The following is a 24167-nucleotide window of genomic DNA, read 5'->3' as shown; positions in this document are numbered from 1 at the left end:
TGTTTATACAGATGCCTATGCAGTTATCTCCATATTTATACAGAGGGCTGTGTAGATATTTCTATGTTTATACAGAGGGCAGTGTAGATATTTCCATGTTCCTACACATGTCTGTGTAGGTATTTCCATGTTTATACAGATAGCTTTGTAGATATTTCCATGTCTATAGAGATAGCGGTGCAGATATTTCCATGTTTATACAGATCGTGGTGTAGATATTTCCATGTTTATACAGATCGTGGTGTAGATATTTCCATATTTATACAGATACCGGTGTAGATATTTCCATGTTTATACAGACGCAGTGTAGATATTTCCATGTTTATAGAGATAGCAGTGTAGATATTTCCAAGTTTGTACAGATGGCGGTGTTGATGTTTCCATCTATACACAGATTGCCGTGTAGGTATTTCCATGTGTATACAGATGGCATTGTAGATATTTCCATGTTTATACAGATGGTGGTGTAGATATTTCCATGTTTACACAGATGTCTATATAGGTATTTCCATGTTTATACAGATGGCGGTGTAGATATTTCCATGTTCATAGAGATAGCGGTGTAGATAATTCCATATTTATACAGATAACGGTGTAGAAATTTCCATGATTATACAGAGAGCGGTGTAAATATTTCCATGTTTATACAGATCACGGTGTAGATATTTCCTTGTGTATACAATTAGCGGTGTAGTTATTTCCATGTTTACACAGATCGTGGTGTAGATATTTCCATGTTCATACAGATACCGGTGTACATATATCCATGTTTATACAGATTGCTGTGTAGATATTTCCATGTTTATACAGATGACTTTGTAGGTATTTCCATGTTTATACAGATGGCCGTGTAGATATTTCAATGTTTATAGAGATAGCTGTGTAGATATTTCCATGTTTATACAGATAGCGGTGTAGATATTTCCATGTTTATACAGATCGCGGTGTAGATATTTCCATGTTTATACAGATCGCGGTATAGATATTTCCATGTTTATACAGATAGCGGTGTAGATATTTCCATGTTTATACAGATAGCGGTGTAGATATTTCCATGTTTATAGAGATAGCGGTGTAGGTATTTCCATGTTTATAGACATAGCGGTGTAGATATTTCCATGTTTATATAGATGGCGTTGTAGATATTTCCATGTTTATGCAGCTCGCGGTGCAGATATTTATATCTTTATACAGATGGCATTGTAGATATTTCCTAATTCACATGATGGCGGTGTAGATGTTTCCATGTTTATACAGATGGCGGAGTGGTTAGTTCCATGTTTATGGAGATGGCAGTGTAGATATTTTCATGTTTATAGAGATGGCGGTGAAGATATTTCCATGTTTATAGAGACAGCAGCATAAATATTTACATGTTTATACAGATGGCTGTGTAGATATTTCCATGTGTATACAGATGGCATTGTAGATATTTCCATGTTTATACAGATGACTGTATAGTTATTTCCATGTTTTTACAGATGGCAGTGCAGATATTTCCATGTTTATAGAGATAGCGGTGTAGATATTTCCATGTTTTTACAGATGGCGGTGTTGATATTTCCATCTATACACAGATGGCCGTGTGGATATTTCCATGTTTATACAGATGGCGGCGTAGATATTTCCATGTTTATACAGATAGCGGTGTAGATATTTCCATGTTTTCACAGATGGTGGTGTAGATATTTCCGTGTTTATACACATGGCGGAGTAGACACTTCCATCTTTATGGAGATGGCAGTGTAGATATTTTCATGTTTATAGAGATGGCGGTGTAGATATTTACATATTTGTAGAGATAGCGGTGTAGATATTTCCATCTTTCTACAGATGGCAGTGTAGATATTTCCATGTTTATACAGATGGCGGTGTAGATATTTCCATATTTATACATATGTCTTGTAGATATTTCCATGTGTATACAGATGATATTGAAGGTATTTCCATCTTTATACAGATGGTAGTGTAGATATTTCCATGTTTATTCAGATGACTGTGTAGATATTTCTATGTTTTTACAGATTGCAGTGTAGATATTTCAATGTTCATAGAGATGGCGCTGTAGATATTTCTATGTTTATACAGAAAGCGGTGGAGATATTTCCATGTTTATACAGACAGCAGTGGAGATATTTCCATGTTTATACACATAGCGGTGCACATATTGCCATGTTTATAGAGACAGCAGTGTAGGTATTTCCATGTTTATGTAGATAGCGGTGCAGATATTTCCATGTTTATACAGATGCCTATGCAGTTATCTCCATATTTATACAGAGGGCTGTGTAGATATTTCTATGTTTATACAGATGGCAGTGTAGATATTTCCATGTTCCTACACATGACTGTGTAGGTATTTCCATGTTTATACAGATGGATTTTTAGATATTTCCATGTCTACAGAGATAGCGGTGCAGATATTTCCATGTTTATACAGATCGTGGTGTAGATATTTCCATGTTTATACAGATTGTGGTGTAGATATTTCCATGTTTATACAGATACCGGTGTAGATATTTCCATGTTTATACAGACCGCAGTGTAGCTATTTCCATGTTTATAGAGATAGCAGTGTAGATATTTCCAAGTTTGTACAGATGGCGGTGTTGACGTTTCCATCTATACACAGATTGCCGTGTAGGTATTTCCATGTGTATACAGATGGCATTGAAGATATTTCCATGTTTATACAGATGGTGATGTAGATATTTCCATGTTTACACAGATGTCTATATAGGTATTTCCATATTTATACAGATGGCGGTGTAGATATTTCCATGTTTATAGAGATAGCGGTGTAGATATTTCCACATTTATACAGATAACGGTGTAGAAATTTCCATGATTATACAGATAGCGGTGTAAATATTTCCATGTTTATACAGATCACGGTGTAGATATTTCCTTGTTTATACAATTAGCGGTGTAGTTATTTCCATGTTTATACAGATCTTGGTGTAGATATTTCCATGTTTATACAGATACCGGTGTAGATATTTCCATGTTTATACAGATCGCGGTGTTGATATTTCCATGTTTATACACATCGCGGTATAGATATTTCCATGTTTATACAGATAGCGGTGTAGATATTTCCATGTTTATACAGATAGCGGTGTAGATATTTCCATGTTTATAGAGATAGCGGTGTAGGTATTTCCATGTTTATAGACATAGCGGTGTGGATATTTCCATGTTTATGTAGATGGCGTTGTAGATATTTCCATGTTTATACCGATAGCGGTGTTGGTATTTCCACGTTTATACAGATAGCGATGTAGATATTTCCATGTTTATGCAGCTCGCGGTGCAGATATTTATATCTTTATACAGATGGTATTGTAGATATTTCCTTATTCACATGATGGCGGGGTAGATGTTTCCATGTTTATACAGATGGCGGAGTAGTTACTTCCATGTTTATGGAGATGGCAGTGTAGATATTTTCATGTTTATAGAGATGGCGGTGAAGATATTTCCATGTTTATAGAGATAGCAGCGTAAATATTTACATGTTTATACAGATGGCTGTGTAGATATTTATATGTGTATACAGATGGCATTGTAGATATTTCCATGTTTATACAGATGACTGTATAGGTATTTCCATGTTTTCACAGATGGCATTGCAGATATTTCCATGTTTATAGAGATAGCGGTGTAGATATTTCCATGTTTGTACAGATGGCGGTGTTGATATTTCCATCTATACACAGATGGCCGTGTAGATATTTCCATGTTTATACAGATGGCGGCGTAGATATTTCCATGGACATACAGATGGCAGTGTAGTTATTTCCATGTTTATACAGATAGCGGTGTAGATATTTCCAGGTTTTCACAGATGGTGGTGTAGATATTTCCGTGTTTATACACATGGCGGCGTAGATTCTTCCATCTTTATGGAGATGGCAGTGTAGGTATTTTCATGTTTATAGAGATGGCGGTGTAGATATTTACATATGTGTAGAGATAGCGCTGTAGATATTTCCATCTTTCTACAGATGGCAATGTAGATATTTCCATGTTTATACAGATGGCAGTGTAGATATTTCCATATTTATACATATGTCTTGTAGATATTTCCTTGTGTATACAGATGATATTGAAGGTATTTCCATGTTTATACAGATGTTGGTGTAGATATGTCCAAGTTTATTCAGATGACTGTGTAGATATTTCTAAGTTTTTACAGATTGCCGTGTAGATATTTCAATGTTCATAGAGATGGCGCTGTAGATATTTCTATGTTTATACAGAAAGCGGTGGAGATATTTCCATGTTTATACAGACAGCAGTGGAGATATTTCCATGTTTATACACATAGCGGTGCACATATTGCCGTGTTTATAGAGACAGCAGTGTAGGTATTTCCATGTTTATACAGATAGCGGTGCAGATATTTCCATGTTTATACAGATGCCTATGCAGTTATCTCCATATTTATACAGAGGGCTGTGTAGATATTTCTATGTTTATACAGATGGCAGTGTAGATATTTCCATGTTCCTACACATGACTGTGTAGGTATTTCCATGTTTATACAGATGGCTTTGTAGATATTTCCATGTCTATAGAGATAGCGGTGCAGATATTTCCATGTTTATACAGATCGTGGTGTAGATATTTCCATGTTTATACAGATCGTGGTGTAGATATTTCCATGTTTATACAGATACCGGTGTAGATATTTCCATGTTTATACAGACCGCAGTGTAGCTATTCCCATGTTTATAGAGATAGCAGTGTAGATATTTCCAAGTTTGTACAGATGGCGGTGTTGATGTTTCCATCTATACACAGATTGCCGTGTAGCTATTTCCATGTGTATACAGATGGCTTTGTAGATATTTCCATGTTTATACAGATGGTGGTGTAGATATTTCCATGTTTACACAGATGTCTATATAGGTATTTCCATGTTTATACAGATGGCGGTGTAGATATTTCCATGTTTATAGAGATAGCGGTGTAGATATTTCCATATTTATACAGATAACGGTGTAGAAATTTCCATGATTATACAGATAGCGGTGTAAATATTTCCATGTTTATACAGATCACGGTGTAGATATTTCCTTGTTTATACAATTAGCGGTGTAGTTATTTCCATGTTTATACAGATAGTGGTGTAGATATTTCCATGTATATACAGATGGCTGTGTAGATATATCCATGTTTATACAGATGGCTGTGTAGATATTTCCATGTTTATACAGATGACTTTGTAGGTATTTCCATTTTAAAAAGATGGCCGTGTAGATATTTCAATGTTTATAGAGATAGCTGTGTAGATATTTCCATGTTTATACAGGTAGCGGTGTAGATATTTCCATGTTTATACAGATCGCGGTGTAGATATTTCCATGTTTATACGGATCGCGGTATAGATATTTCCATGTTTATACAGATAGCGGTGTAGATATTTCCATGTTTATACACATAGCGGTGTAGATATTTCCATGTTTATAGAGATAGCGGTGTAGGTATTTCCATGTTTATAGACATAGCGGTGTAGATATTTCCATGTTTATGTAGATGGCATTGTAGATATTTCCATGTTTATACCGATAGCGGTGTTGGTATTTCCACGTTTATACAGATAGCGATGTAGATATTTCCATGTTTATGCAGCTCGCGGTGCAGATATTTATATCTTTATACAGATGGCATTGTAGATATTTCCTTATTCACATGTTGGCGGGGTAGATGTTTCCATGTTTATACAGATGGCGGATTAGTTAGTTCCATGTTTATGGAGATGGCAGTGTAGATATTTTCATGTTTATAGAGATGGCGGTGAAGATATTTCCATGTTTATAGAGATAGCAGCGTAAATATTTACATGTTTATACAGATGGCTGTGTAGATATTTCCATGTGTATACAGATGGCTTTGTAGATATTTCCATGTTTATACAGATGATTGTAAAGGTATTTCCATGTTTTTACAGATGGCAGTGCAGATATTTCCATGTTTATACAGATAGCGGTGTAGATATTTCCATGTTTTCACAGATGGTGGTGTAGATATTTCCGTGTTTATACACATGGCGGAGTAGATACTTCCATCTTTATGGAGATGGCAGTGTAGATATTTTCATGTTTATAGAGATGGCGGTGTAGATATTTACATATTTGTAGAGATAAAGGTGTAGGTATTTCCATCTTTCTACAGATGGCAGTGTAGATATTTCCATGTTTATACAGATGGCGGTGTAGATATTTCCATATTTATACATATGTCTTGTAGATATTTCCATGTGTATACAGATGATATTGAAGGTATTTCCATCTTTATACAGATGGTAGTGTAGATATTTCCATGTTTATTCAGATGACTGTGTAGATATTTCTATGTTTTTACAGATTGCAGTGTAGATATTTCAATGTTCATAGAGATGGCGCTGTAGATATTTCTATGTTTATACAGAAAGCGGTGGACATATTTCCATGTTTATACAGACAGCAGTGGAGATATTTCCATGTTTATACACATAGCGGTGCACATATTGCCATGTTTATAGAGACAGCAGTGTAGGTATTTCCATGTTTATGTAGATAGCGGTGCAGATATTTCCATGTTTATACAGATGCCTATGCAGTTATGTCCATATTTATACAGAGGTCTGAGTATATATTTCTATGTTTATACAGATGGCAGTGTAGATATTTCCATGTTCCTACACATGACTGTGTAGGTATTTCCATGTTTATACAGATGGATTTTTAGATATTTCCATGTCTACAGAGATAGCGGTGCAGATATTTCCATGTTTATACCGATCGTGGTGTAGATATTTCCATGTTTATACAGATTGTGGTGTAGATATTTCCATGTTTATGCAGATACCGGTGTAGATATTTCCATGTTTATACAGACCGCAGTGTAGATATTTCCATGTTTATAGAGATAGCAGTGTAGATATTTCCAAGTTTGTACAGATGGCGGTGTTGATGTTTCCATCTATACACAGATTGCCGGGTAGGTATTTCCATGTGTATACAGATGGCATTGAAGTTATTTCCATGTTTATACAGATGGTGGTGTAGATATTTCCATGTTTACACAGATGTCTATATAGGTATTTCCATGTTTATACAGATGGCAGTGTAGATATTTCCATGTTTATAGAGATAGCGGTGTAGATATTTCCACATTTATACAGATAACGGTGTAGAAATTTCCATGATTATACAGATAACGGTGTAAATATTTCCATGTTTATACAGATCACGGTGTAGATATTTCCTTGTTTATACAATTAGCGGTGTAGTTATTTCCATGTTTATACAGATCTTGGTGTAGATATTTCCATGTTTATACAGATACCGGTGTAGATATATCCATGTTTATACAGATGGCTGTGTAGATATTTCCATGTTTATACAGATGACTTTGTAGGTATTTCCATGTTTATACAGAGGGCCGTGTAGATATTTCAATGTTTATAGAGATAGCTGTGTAGATATTTCCATGTTTATACAGATAGCGGTGTAGATATTTCCATGTTTATACAGATCACGGTGTAGATATATCCATGTTTATACAGATCACGGTATAGATATTTCCATGTTTATACAGATAGCGGTGTAGATATTTCCATGTTTATACAGATAGCGGTGTAGATATTTCCATGTTTTCACAGACGGTGTTGTAGATATTTCCGTGCTTATACACATGGCGGAGCAGATACTTCCATCTTTATGGAAATGGCAGTGTAGATATTTTCATGTTTATAGAGATGGCGTTGTAGATATTTCCATATTTATAGAGATAGCTGTGTAGATATTTCCATGTTTCTACAGATGGCAGTGTAGATATTTCCATGTTTATAGAGATAGCGGAGTAGATATTTCCATATTTATACAGATGTCTTGTAGATATTTCCATGTGTATACAGATGATATTGAAGGTATTTCCATGTTTATACAGATGGTGGTGTAGATATTTCCATGTTTATTCAGATGACTGTGTAGATATTTCTATGTTTTTACAGATTGCAGTGTAGATATTTCAATGTTCATAGAGATGGCGCTGTAGATATTTCTATGTTTATACAGAAAGCGGTGGAGTTATTTCCATGTTTATACAGACAGCAGTGGAGATATTTCCATGTTTATACACATAGCGGTGCACATATTGCCATGTTTACAGAGACAGCAGTGTAGGTATTTCCATGTTTATACAGATAGCGGTGCAGATATTTCCATGTTTATACAGATGCCTATGCAGTTATCTCCATATTTATACAGAGGGCTGTGTAGTTATTTCTATGTTTATACAGATGGCAGTGTAGATATTTCCATGTTCCTACACATGACTGTGTAGGTATTTCCATGTTTCTACAGATGGCTTTGTAGATATTTCCATGTCTATAGAGATAGCGGTGCAGATATTTCCATGTTTATACAGATCCTGGTGTAGATATTTCCATGTTTATACAGATCATGGTGTAGATATTTCCATGTTTATACAGATCGTGGTGTAGATATTTCCATGTTTATACAGATACCGGTGTAGATATTTCCATGTTTATAGAGATAGCAGTGTAGATATTTCCAAGTTTGTAGAGATGGCGGTGTTGATGTTTCCATCTATACACAGATTGCCGTGCAGGTATTTCCATGTGTATACAAATGGCATTGTAGATATTTCCATGTTTATTCAGATGGTGGTGTAGATATTTCCATGTTTACACAGATGTCTATATAGGTATTTCCATGTTTATACAGATGGCGGTGTAGATATTTCCGTGTTTATAGAGATAGCGGTGTAGATATTTCCATATTTATACAGATAACGGTGTAGAAATTTCCATGATTATACAGATAGCGGTGTAAATATTTCCATGTTTATACAGATCACCGTGTAGATATTTCCTTGTTTATACAATTAGCGGTGTAGATATTTCCATTTTTGTACAGATAGTGGTGTAGATATTTCCATGTATATACAGATGGCTGTGTAGATATATCCATGTTTATACAGATGGCTGTGTAGATATTTCCATGTTTATACAGATGACTTTGTAGGTATTTCCATGTTTATACAGATGGCCGTGTAGATATTTCAATGTTTAAAGAGATAGCTGTGTAGATATTTCCATGTTTATACAGATAGCGGTGTAGATATTTCCATGTTTATACAGATCGCTTTTAGATATTTCCATGTTTATACACATCGCGGTATAGATATTTCCATGTTTATACAGATAGCGGTGTAGATATTTCCATGTTTATACAGATAGCGGTGTAGATATTTCCATGTTTATAGAGATAGCGGTGTAGGTATTTCCATGTTTATAGACGTAGCGGTGTAGATATTTCCATGTTTATGTAGATGGCGTTGTAGATATTTCCATGTTTATACCGATAGCGGTGTTGGTATTTCCACGTTTATACAGATAGCGATGCAGATATTTCCATGTTTATGCAGCTCGCGGTGCAGATATTTATATCTTTATACAGATGGTATTGTAGATATTTCCTTATTCACATGATGGCGGGGTAGTTGTTTCCATGTTCATACAGATGGCGGAGTAGTTACTTCCATGTTTATGGAGATGGCAGTGTAGATATTTTCATGTTTATAGAGATGGCGGTGAAGATATTTCCATGTTTATAGAGATAGCAGCGTAAATATTTACATGTTTATACAGATGGCTGTGTAGATATTTCCATGTGTATACAGATGGCATTGTAGATATTTCCATGTTTATACAGATGACTGTATAGGTATTTCCATGTTTTTACAGATGGCAGTGCAGATATTTCCATGTTTATAGAGATAGCGGTGTAGATATTTCCATGTTTGTACAGATGACGGTGTTGATATTTCCATCTATACACAGATGTCCGTGTAGATATTTCCATGTTTATACAGATGGCGGCGTAGATATTTCCATGGACATGCAGATGGCAGTGTAGATATTTCCATGTTTATACAGATAGCGGTGTAGATATTTCCATGTTTTCACAGATGGTGGTGTAGATATTTCCGTGTTTATACACATGGCGGAGTAGATACTTCCATCTTTATGGAGATGGCAGTGTAGATATTTTCATGTTTATAGAGACGGCGGTGTAGATATTTACATATCTGTAGAGATAGCGGTGTAGATATTTCCATCTTTCTACAGATGGCAGTGTAGATATTTCCATGTTTATACAGATGGTGGTGTAGATATTTCCATGTTTATTCAGATGACTGTGTAGATATTTCTATGTTTTTACAGATTGCAGTGTAGATATTTCAATGTTCATAGAGATGGCGCTGTAGATATTTCTATGTTTATACAGAAAGCGGTGGAGGTATTTCCATGTTTATACAGACAGAAGTGGAGATATTTCCGTGTTTATACACATAGCGGTGCACATATTGCCGTGTTTATAGAGACAGCAGTGTAGGTATTTCCATGTTTATACAGATAGCGGTGCAGATATTTCCATGTTTGTACAGATGCCTATGCAGTTATCTCCATATTTATACAGAGGGCTGTGTAGATATTTCTATGTTTATACAGATGGCAGTGTAGATATTTCCATGTTCCTACACATGACTGTGTAGGTATTTCCATGTTTATACAGATGGCTTTGTAGATATTTCCATGTCTATAGAGATAGCGGTGCAGATATTTCCATGTTTATACAGATCGTGGTGTAGATATTTCCATGTTTATACAGATCGTAGTGTAGATATTTCCATGTTTATACAGATACCGGTGTAGATATTTCCATGTTTATACAGACCGCAGTGTAGATATTTCCATGTTTATAGAGATAGCAGTGTAGATATTTCCAAGTTTGTACAGATGGCGGTGTTGATGTTTCCATCTATACACAGATTGCCGTGTAGGTATTTCCATGTGTATACAGATGGCATTGTAGATATTTCCATGTTTATACAGATGGCGGTGTAGATATTTCCATGTTTATAGAGATAGCGGTGTAGATATTTCCATATTTATACAGATAACGGTGTAGAAATTTCCATGATTATACAGATAGCGGTGTAAATATTTCCATGTTTATACAGATCACGGTGTAGATATTTCCTTGTTTATACAATTAGTGGTGTAGTTATTTCCATGTTTATACAGATAGTGGTGTAGATATTTCCATGTATATACAGATGGCTGTGTAGATATCTCCATGTTTATACAGATGGCTGTGTAGATATTTCCATGTTTATACAGATGACTTTGTAGGTATTTCCATTTTAAAAAGATGGACGTGTAGATATTTCAATGTTTATAGAGATAGCTGTGTAGATATTTCCATGTTTATACAGGTAGCGGTGTAGATATTTCCATGTTTATACAGATCGCGGTGTAGATATTTCCATGTTTATACAGATCGCGGTATAGATATTTCCATGTATATACAGATAGCGGTGTAGATATTTCCATGTTTATACAGATAGCGGTGTAGATATTTCCATGTTTATAGAGATAGCGGTGTAGGTATTTCCATGTTTATAGACATAGCGGTGTAGATATTTCCATGTTTATGTAGATGGCGTTGTAGATATTTCCATGTTTATACCGATAGCGGTGTTGGTATTTCCACGTTTATACAGATAGCGATGTAGATATTTCCATGTTTATGCAGCTCGCGGTGCAGATATTTATATCTTTATACAGATGGCATTGTAGATATTTCCTTATTCACATGTTGGCGGGGTAGATGTTTCCATGTTTATACAGATGGCGGATTAGTTAGTTCCATGTTTATGGAGATGGCAGTGTAGATATTTTCATGTTTATAGAGATGGTGGTGAAGGTATTTCCATGTTTATAGAGATAGCAGCGTAAATATTTACATGTTTATACAGATGGCTGTGTAGATATTTCCATGTGTATACAGATGGCTTTGTAGATATTTCCATGTTTATACAGATGACTGTATAGGTATTTCCATGTTTTTACAGATGGCAGTGCAGATATTTCCATGTTTATACAGATAGCGGTGTAGATATTTCCATGTTTTCACAGATGGTGGTGTAGATATTTCCGTGTTTATACACATGGCGGAGTAGATACTTCCATCTTTATGGAGATGGCAGTGTAGATATTTTCATGTTTATAGAGATGGCGGTGTAGATATTTACATATTTGTAGAGATAGCGGTGGAGGTATTTCCATCTTTCTACAGATGGCAGTGTAGATATTTCCATGTTTATACAGATGGCGGTGTAGATATTTCCATATTTATACATATGTCTTGTAGATATTTCCATGTGTATACAGATGATATTGAAGGTATTTCCATCTTTATACAGATGGTAGTGTAGATATTTCCGTGTTTATTCAGATGACTGTGTAGATATATCTATGTTTTTACAGATTGCAGTGTAGATATTTCAATGTTCATAGAGATGGCGCTGTAGATATTTCTATGTTTATACAGAAATCGGTGGAGATATTTCCCTGTTTATACAGACATCAGTGGAGATATTTCCATGTTTATACACATAGCGGTGCACATATTGCCATGTTTATAGAGACAGCAGTGTAGGTATTTCCATGTTTATGTAGATAGCGGTGCAGATATTTCCATGTTTATACAGATGCCTATGCAGTTATCTCCATATTTATACAGAGGGCTGTGTAGATATTTCTATGTTTATACAGATGGCAGTGTAGATATTTCCATGTTCCTACACATGACTGTGTAGGTATTTCCATGTTTATACAGATGGATTTTTAGATATTTCCATGTCTATAGAGATAGCGGTGCAGATATTTCCATGTTTATACAGATTGTGGTGTAGATATTTCCATGTTTATACAGATTGTGGTGTAGATATTTCCATGTTTATACAGATACCGGTGTAGATATTTCCATGTTTCTACAGACCGCAGTGTAGATATTTCCATGTTTATAGAGATAGCAGTGTAGATATTTCCAAGTTTGTACAGATGGCGGTGTTGATGTTTCCATCTATACACAGATTGCCGTGTATGTATTTCCATGTGTATACAGATGGCATTGAAGATATTTCCATGTTTATACAGATGGTGGTGTAGATATTTCCATGTTTACACAGATGTCTATATAGGTATTTGCATGTTTATACAGATGGCGGTGTAGATATTTCCATGTTTATAGAGATAGCGGTGTAGATATTTCCACATTTATACAGATAACGGTTTAGAAATTTCCATGATTATACAGATAGCGGTGTAAATATTTCCATGTTTATACAGATCACGGTGTAGATATTTCCTTGTTTATACAATTAGCGGTGTAGTTATTTCCATGTTTATACAGATCTTGGTGTAGATATTTCCATGTTTATACAGATACCGGTGTAGATATATCCATCTTTATACAGATGGCTGTGTAGATATTTCCATGTTTATACAGATGACTTTGTAGGTATTTCCATGTTTATACAGATGGCCGTGTAGATATTTCAATGTTTATAGAGATAGCTGTGTAGATATTTCCATGTTTATACAGATAGCGGTGTAGATATTTCCATGTTTATACAGATCGCGGTGTAGATATTTCCATGTTTATACAGATCGCGGTATAGATATTTCCATGTTTATACAGATAGCGGTGTAGATATTTCCATGTTTATACAGATAGCGGAGTAGATATTTCCATGTTTATAGAGATAGCGGTGTAGGTATTTCCATGTTTATAGACATAGCGGTGTAGATATTTCCATGTTTATATAGATGGCGTTGTAGATATTTCCATGTTTATACCGATAGCGGTGTTGGTATTTCCACGTTTATACAGATAGCGATGTAGATATTTCCATGTTTATGCAGCTCGCGGTGCAGATATTTATATCTTTATACAGATGGCATTGTAGATATTTCCTTATTCACATGATGGCGGTGTAGATGTTTCCATGTTTATACAGATGGCGGTGTAGTTAGTTCCATGTTTATGGAGATGGCAGTGTAGATATTTTCATGTTTATAGAGATGGCGGTGAAGATATTTCCATGTTTATAGAGATAGCAGCGTAAATATTTACATGTTTATACAGATGGCTGTGTAGATATTTCCATGTGTATACAGATGGCATTGTAGATATTTCCATGTTTATACAGATGACTGTATAGTTATTTCCATGTTTTTACAGATGGCAGTGCAGATATTTCCATGTTTACAGAGATAGCGGTGTAGATATTTCCATGTTTGTACAGATGGCGGTGTTGATATTTCCATCTATACACAGATGGCCGTGTAGATATCTCCATGTTTATACAGATGGCGGTGTAGATATTTCCATGGACATGCAGATGGCAGTGTAGATATTTCCATGTTTATACAGATAGCGGTGTAGATATTTCCATGTTTTCACAGATGGTGGTGTAGATATTTCCGTGTTTATACACATGGCGGAGTAGATACTTCCATCTTTATGGAGATGGCAGTGTAGATATTTTCATGTTTATAGAGATGGCGGTGTAGATATTTACATATGTGTAGAGATAGCGCTGTAGATTTTCCATCTTTCTACAGATGGCAGTGTAGATATTTCCATGTTTATACAGATGGCGGTGTAGATATTTCCATATTTATACATATGTCTTGTAGATATTTCCATGTGTATACAGATGATATTGAAGGTATTTCCATGTTTATACAGATGGTGGTGTAGATATTTCCATGTTTATTCAGATGACTGTGTAGATATTTCTATGTTTTTACAGATTGCAGTGTAGATATTTCAATGTTCATAGAGATGGCGCTGTAGATATTTCTATGTTTATACAGAATGCGGTGGAGATATTTCCATGTTTATACAGACAGCAGTGGAGATATTTCCATGTTTATACACATAGCGGTGCACATATTGCCATGTTTATAGAGACAGCAGTGTAGGTATTTCCATGTTTATACATAGCGGTGCAGATATTTCCATGTTTATACAGATGCCTATGCAGTTATCTCCATATTTATACAGAGGGCTGTGTAGATATTTCTATGTTTATACAGAGGGCAGTGTAGATATTTCCATGTTCCTACAAATGACTGTGTAGGTATTTCCATGTTTATACAGATAGCTTTGTAGATATTTCCATGTCTATAGAGATAGCGGTGCAGATATTTCCATGTTTATACAGATCGTGGTGTAGATATTTCCATGTTTATACAGATCGTGGTGTAGATATTTCCATATTTATACAGATACCGGTGTAGATATTTCCATGTTTATACAGACGCAGTGTAGATATTTCCATGTTTATAGAGATAGCAGTGTAGATATTTCCAAGTTTGTACAGATGGCGGTGTTGATGTTTCCATCTATACACAGATTGCCGTGTAGGTATTTCCATGTGTATACAGATGGCATTGTAGATATTTCCATGTCTATACAGATGGTGGTGAAGATATTTCCATGTTTACACAGATGTCTATATAGGTATTTCCATGTTTATACAGATGGCGGTGTAGATATTTCCATGTTCATAGAGATAGCGGTGTAGATAATTCCATATTTATACAGATAACGGTGTAGAAATTTCCATGATTATACAGATACGGTGTAAATATTTCCATGTTTATACAGATGACGGTGTAGATATTTCCTTGTGTATACAATTAGCGGTGTAGTTATTTCCATGTTTACACACATCGTGGTGTAGATATTTCCATGTTCATACAGATACCGGTGTAGATATATCCATGTTTATACAGATTGCTGTGTAGATATTTCCATGTTTATACAGATGACTTTGTAGGTATTTCCATGTTTATACAGATGGCCGTGTAGATATTTCAATGTTTATAGAGATAGCTGTGTAGATATTTCCATGTTTATACAGATAGCGGTGTAGATATTTCCATGTTTATACAGATCGCGGTGTAGATATTTCCATGTTTATACAGATCGCGGTATAGATATTTCCATGTTTATACAGATAGCGGCGTAGATATTTCCATGTTTATACAGATAGCGGTGTAGATATTTCCATGTTTATAGAGATAGCGGTGTAGGTATTTCCATGTTTATAGACATAGCGGTGTAGATATTTCCATGTTTATATAGATGGCGTTGTAGATATTTCCATGTTTATGCAGCTCGCGGTGCAGATATTTATATCTTTATACAGATGGCATTGTAGATATTTCCTAATTCACATGATGGCGGTGTAGATGTTTCCATGTTTATACAGATGGCGGAGTAGTTAGTTCCATGTTTATGGAGATGGCAGTGTAGATATTTTCATGTTTATAGAGATGGCGGTGAAGAGATTTCCATGTTTATAGAGACAGCAGCATAAATATTTACATGTTTATACAGATGGCTGTGTAGATATTTCCATGTGTATACAGATGGCATTGTAGATATTTCCATGTTTATACAGATGACTGTATAGGTATTTCCATGTTTTTACAGATGGCAGTGCAGATATTTCCATGTTTATAGATAGCGGTGTAGATATTTCCATGTTTGTACAGATGGCGGTGTTGATATTTCCATCTATACACAGATGGCCGTGTGGATATTTCCATGTTTACACAGATGGCGGCGTAGATATTTCCATGTTTATACAGATAGCGGTGTAGATATTTCCATGTTTTCACAGATGGTGGTGTAGATATTTCCGTGTTTATACACATGGCGGAGTAGATACTTCCATCTTTATGGAGATGGCAGTGTAGATATTTTCATGTTTATAGAGATGGCGGTGGAGATATTTACATATTTGTAGAGATAGCGGTGTAGATATTTCCATCTTTCTACAGATGGCAGTGTAGATATTTCCATGTTTATACAGATGGCGGTGTAGATATTTCCATATTTATACATATGTCTTGTAGATATTTCCATGTGTATACAGATGATATTGAAGGTATTTCCATCTTTATACAGATGGTGGTGTAGATATTTCCATGTTTATTCAGATGACTGTGTAGATATTTCTATGTTTTTACAGATTGCAGTGTAGATATTTCAATGTTCATAGAGATGGCGCTGTAGATATTTCTATGTTTATACAGAAAGCGGTGGAGATATTTCCATGTTTATACAGACAGCAGTGGAGATATTTCCATGTTTATACACATAGCGGTGCACATATTGCCATGTTTATAGAGACAGCAGTGTAGGTATTTCCATGTTTATGTAGATAGCGGTGCAGATATTTCCATGTTTATACAGATGCCTATGCAGTTATCTCCATATTTATACAGAGGGCTGTGTAGATATTTCTATGTTTATACAGATGGCAGTGTAGATATTTCCATGTTCCTACACATGACTGTGTAGGTATTTCGATGTTTATACAGATGGATTTTTAGATATTTCCATGTCTATAGAGATAGCGGTGCAGATATTTCCATGTTTATACAGATCGTGGTGTAGATATTTCCATGTTTATACAGATTGTGGTGTAGATATTTCCATGTTTATACAGATACCGGTGCAGATATTTCCATGTTTCTACAGACCGCAGTGTAGATATTTCCATGTTTATAGAGATAGCAGTGTAGATATTTCCAAGTTTGTACAGATGGCGGTGTTGATGTTTCCATCTATACACAGATTGCCGTGTAGGTATTTCCATGTGTATACAGATGGCATTGAAGATATTTCCATGTTTATACAGATGGTGGTGTAGATATTTCCATGTTTACACAGATGTCTATATAGGTATTTCCATGTTTATACAGATGGCGGTGTAGATATTTCCATGTTTATAGAGATAGCGGTGTAGATATTTCCACATTTATACAGATAACGGTGTAGAAATTTCCATGATTATACAGATAGCGGTGTAAATATTTCCATGTTTATACAGATCACGGTGTAGATATTTCCTTGTTTATACAATTAGCGGTGTAGTTATTTCCATGTTTATACAGATCGTGATGTAGATATTTCCATGTTTATACAGATACCGGTGTAGATATATCCATGTTTATACAGATGGCTGTGTAGATATTTCCATGTTTATACAGATGACTTTGTAGGTATTTCCATGTTTATACAGATGGCCGTGTAGATATTTCAATGTTTATAGAGATAGCTGTGTAGATATTTCCATGTTTATACAGATAGCGGTGTAGATATTTCCATGTTTATACAGATCACGGTGTAGATATTTCCATGTTTATACAGATCGCGGTATAGATATTTCCATGTTTATACAGATAGCGGTGTAGATATTTCCATGTTTATACAGATAGCGGTGTAGATATTTCCATGTTTATAGAGATAGCGGTGTAGGTATTTCCATGTTTATAGACATAGCGGTGTAGATATTTCCATGTTTATATAGATGGCGTTGTAGATATTTCCATGTTTATACCGATAGCGGTGTTGTTATTTCCAAGTTTATACAGATAGCGATGTAGATATTTCCATGTTTATGCAGCTCGCGTTGCAGATATTTATATCTTTATACAGATGGCATTGTAGATATTTCCTTATTCAAATGATGGTGGTGTAGATGTTTCCATGTTTATACAGATGGCGGTGTAGTTAGTTCCATGTTTATGGAGATGGCAGTGTAGATATTTTCATGTTTATAGAGATGGCGGTGTAGATATTTCCATGTTCATAGAGATAGCGGTGTAGATAATTCCATATTTATACAGATAACGGTGTAGAAATTTCCATGATTATACAGATACGGTGTAAATATTTCCATGTTTATACAGATGACGGTGTAGATATTTCCTTGTGTATACAATTAGCGGTGTAGTTATTTCCATGTTTACACACATCGTGGTGTAGATATTTCCATGTTCATACAGATACCGGTGTAGATATATCCATGTTTATACAGATTGCTGTGTAGATATTTCCATGTTTATACAGATGACTTTGTAGGTATTTCCATGTTTATACAGATGGCCGTGTAGATATTTCAATGTTTATAGAGATAGCTGTGTAGATATTTCCATGTTTATACAGATAGCGGTGTAGATATTTCCATGTTTATACAGATCGCGGTGTAGATATTTCCATGTTTATACAGATCGCGGTATAGATATTTCCATGTTTATACAGATAGCGGCGTAGATATTTCCATGTTTATACAGATAGCGGTGTAGATATTTCCATGTTTATAGAGATAGCGGTGTAGGTATTTCCATGTTTATAGACATAGCGGTGTAGATATTTCCATGTTTATATAGATGGCGTTGTAGATATTTCCATGTTTATGCAGCTCGCGGTGCAGATATTTATATCTTTATACAGATGGCATTGTAGATATTTCCTAATTCACATGATGGCGGTGTAGATGTTTCCATGTTTATACAGATGGCGGAGTAGTTAGTTCCATGTTTATGGAGATGGCAGTGTAGATATTTTCATGTTTATAGAGATGGCGGTGAAGAGATTTCCATGTTTATAGAGACAGCAGCATAAATATTTACATGTTTATACAGATGGCTGTGTAGATATTTCCATGTGTATACAGATGGCATTGTAGATATTTCCATGTTTATACAGATGACTGTATAGGTATTTCCATGTTTTTACAGATGGCAGTGCAGATATTTCCATGTTTATAGATAGCGGTGTAGATATTTCCATGTTTGTACAGATGGCGGTGTTGATATTTCCATCTATACACAGATGGCCGTGTGGATATTTCCATGTTTACACAGATGGCGGCGTAGATATTTCCATGTTTATACAGATAGCGGTGTAGATATTTCCATGTTTTCACAGATGGTGGTGTAGATATTTCCGTGTTTATACACATGGCGGAGTAGATACTTCCATCTTTATGGAGATGGCAGTGTAGATATTTTCATGTTTATAGAGATGGCGGTGGAGATATTTACATATTTGTAGAGATAGCGGTGTAGATATTTCCATGTTTCTACAGATGGCAGTGTAGATATTTCCATGTTTATACAGATGGCGGTGTAGATATTTCCATATTTATACATATGTCTTGTAGATATTTCCATGTGTATACAGATGATATTGAAGGTATTTCCATCTTTATACAGATGGTGGTGTAGATATTTCCATGTTTATTCAGATGACTGTGTAGATATTTCTATGTTTTTACAGATTGCAGTGTAGATATTTCAATGTTCATAGAGATGGCGCTGTAGATATTTCTATGTTTATACAGAAAGCGGTGGAGATATTTCCATGTTTATACAGACAGCAGTGGAGATATTTCCATGTTTATACACATAGCGGTGCACATATTGCCATGTTTATAGAGACAGCAGTGTAGGTATTTCCATGTTTATGTAGATAGCGGTGCAGATATTTCCATGTTTATACAGATGCCTATGCAGTTATCTCCATATTTATACAGAGGGCTGTGTAGATATTTCTATGTTTATACAGATGGCAGTGTAGATATTTCCATGTTCCTACACATGACTGTGTAGGTATTTCGATGTTTATACAGATGGATTTTTAGATATTTCCATGTCTATAGAGATAGCGGTGCAGATATTTCCATGTTTATACAGATCGTGGTGTAGATATTTCCATGTTTATACAGATTGTGGTGTAGATATTTCCATGTTTATACAGATACCGGTGCAGATATTTCCATGTTTCTACAGACCGCAGTGTAGATATTTCCATGTTTATAGAGATAGCAGTGTAGATATTTCCAAGTTTGTACAGATGGCGGTGTTGATGTTTCCATCTATACACAGATTGCCGTGTAGGTATTTCCATGTGTATACAGATGGCATTGAAGATATTTCCATGTTTATACAGATGGTGGTGTAGATATTTCCATGTTTACACAGATGTCTATATAGGTATTTCCATGTTTATACAGATGGCGGTGTAGATATTTCCATGTTTATAGAGATAGCGGTGTAGATATTTCCACATTTATACAGATAACGGTGTAGAAATTTCCATGATTATACAGATAGCGGTGTAAATATTTCCATGTTTATACAGATCACGGTGTAGATATTTCCTTGTTTATACAATTAGCGGTGTAGTTATTTCCATGTTTATACAGATCGTGATGTAGATATTTCCATGTTTATACAGATACCGGTGTAGATATATCCATGTTTATACAGATGGCTGTGTAGATATTTCCATGTTTATACAGATGACTTTGTAGGTATTTCCATGTTTATACAGATGGCCGTGTAGATATTTCAATGTTTATAGAGATAGCTGTGTAGATATTTCCATGTTTATACAGATAGCGGTGTAGATATTTCCATGTTTATACAGATCACGGTGTAGATATTTCCATGTTTATACAGATCGCGGTATAGATATTTCCATGTTTATACAGATAGCGGTGTAGATATTTCCATGTTTATACAGATAGCGGTGTAGATATTTCCATGTTTATAGAGATAGCGGTGTAGGTATTTCCATGTTTATAGACATAGCGGTGTAGATATTTCCATGTTTATATAGATGGCGTTGTAGATATTTCCATGTTTATACCGATAGCGGTGTTGTTATTTCCAAGTTTATACAGATAGCGATGTAGATATTTCCATGTTTATGCAGCTCGCGTTGCAGATATTTATATCTTTATACAGATGGCATTGTAGATATTTCCTTATTCAAATGATGGTGGTGTAGATGTTTCCATGTTTATACAGATGGCGGTGTAGTTAGTTCCATGTTTATGGAGATGGCAGTGTAGATATTTTCATGTTTATAGAGATGGCGGTGAAGATATTTCCATGTTTATAGAGATAGCAGCGTAAATATTTACATGTTTATACAGATGGCTGTGTAGATATTTCCATGTGAATACAGATGGCGGTGTAGATATTTCCATATTTATACATATGTCTTGTAGATATTTCCATGTGTATACAGATGATATTGAAGGTATTTCCATCTTTATACAGATGGTAGTGTAGATATTTCCGTGTTTATTCAGATGACTGTGTAGATATATCTATGTTTTTACAGATTGCAGTGTAGATATTTCAATGTTCATAGAGATGGCGCTGTAGATATTTCTATGTTTATACAGAAATCGGTGGAGATATTTCCCTGTTTATACAGACATCAGTGGAGATATTTCCATGTTTATACACATAGCGGTGCACATATTGCCATGTTTATAGAGACAGCAGTGTAGGTATTTCCATGTTTATTTAGATAGCGGTGCAGATATTTCCATGTTTATACAGATGCCTATGCAGTTATCTCCATATTTATACAGAGGGCTGTGTAGATATTTCTATGTTTATACAGATGGCAGTGTAGATATTTCCATGTTCCTACACATGACTGTGTAGGTATTTCCATGTTTATACAGATGGATTTTTAGACATTTCCATGTCTATAGAGATAGCGGTGCAGATATTTCCATGTTTATACAGATTGTGGTGTAGATATTTCCATGTTTATACAGATTGTGGTGTAGATATTTCCATGTTTATACAGATACCGGTGTAGATATTTCCATGTTTCTACAGACCGCAGTGTAGATATTTCCATGTTTATAGAGATAGCAGTGTAGATATTTCCAAGTTTGTACAGATGGCGGTGTTGATGTTTCCATCTATACACAGATTGCCGTGTATGTATTTCCATGTGTATACAGATGGCATTGAAGATATTTCCATGTTTATACAGATGGTGGTGTAGATATTTCCATGTTTACACAGATGTCTATATAGGTATTTGCATGTTTATACAGATGGCGGTGTAGATATTTCCATGTTTATAGAGATAGCGGTGTAGATATTTCCACATTTATACAGATAACGGTTTAGAAATTTCCATGATTATACAGATAGCGGTGTAAATATTTCCATGTTTATACAGATCACGGTGTAGATATTTCCTTGTTTATACAATTAGCGGTGTAGTTATTTCCATGTTTATACAGATCTTGGTGTAGATATTTCCATGTTTATACAGATACCGGTGTAGATATATCCATCTTTATACAGATGGCTGTGTAGATATTTCCATGTTTATACAGATGACTTTGTAGGTATTTCCATGTTTATACAGATGGCCGTGTAGATATTTCAATGTTTATAGAGATAGCTGTGTAGATATTTCCATGTTTATACAGATAGCGGTGTAGATATTTCCATGTTTATACAGATCGCGGTGTAGATATTTCCATGTTTATACAGATCGCGGTATAGATATTTCCATGTTTATACAGATAGCGGTGTAGATATTTCCATGTTTATACAGATAGCGGAGTAGATATTTCCATGTTTATAGAGATAGCGGTGTAGGTATTTCCATGTTTATAGACATAGCGGTGTAGATATTTCCATGTTTATATAGATGGCGTTGTAGATATTTCCATGTTTATACCGATAGCGGTGTTGGTATTTCCACGTTTATACAGATAGCGATGTAGATATTTCCATGTTTATGCAGCTCGCGGTGCAGATATTTATATCTTTATACAGATGGCATTGTAGATATTTCCTCATTCACATGATGGCGGTGTAGATGTTTCCATGTTTATACAGATGGCGGTGTAGTTAGTTCCATGTTTATGGAGATGGCAGTGTAGATATTTTCATGTTTATAGAGATGGCGGTGAAGATATTTCCATGTTTATAGAGATAGCAGCGTAAATATTTACATGTTTATACAGATGGCTGTGTAGATATTTCCATGTGTATACAGATGGCATTGTAGATATTTCCATGTTTATACAGATGACTGTATAGTTATTTCCATGTTTTTACAGATGGCAGTGCAGATATTTCCATGTTTACAGAGATAGCGGTGTAGATATTTCCATGTTTGTACAGATGGCGGTGTTGATATTTCCATCTATACACAGATGGCCGTGTAGATATCTCCATGTTTATACAGATGGCGGTGTAGATATTTCCATGGACATGCAGATGGCAGTGTAGATATTTCCATGTTTATACAGATAGCGGTGTAGATATTTCCATGTTTTCACAGATGGTGGTGTAGATATTTCCGTGTTTATACACATGGCGGAGTAGATACTTCCATCTTTATGGAGATGGCAGTGTAGATATTTTCATGTTTATAGAGATGGCGGTGTAGATATTTACATATGTGTAGAGATAGCGCTGTAGATTTTCCATCTTTCTACAGATGGCAGTGTAGATATTTCCATGTTTATACAGATGGCGGTGTAGATATTTCCATATTTATACATATGTCTTGTAGATATTTCCATGTGTATACAGATGATATTGAAGGTATTTCCATGTTTATACAGATGGTGGTGTAGATATTTCCATGTTTATTCAG

This window comes from Pan paniscus, chromosome 6 (genome assembly GCF_029289425.2).
Source record: "Pan paniscus chromosome 6, NHGRI_mPanPan1-v2.0_pri, whole genome shotgun sequence".
NCBI lineage: Eukaryota > Metazoa > Chordata > Mammalia > Primates > Hominidae > Pan > Pan paniscus.
Note: the sequence above shows the minus strand (reverse complement) of the source record.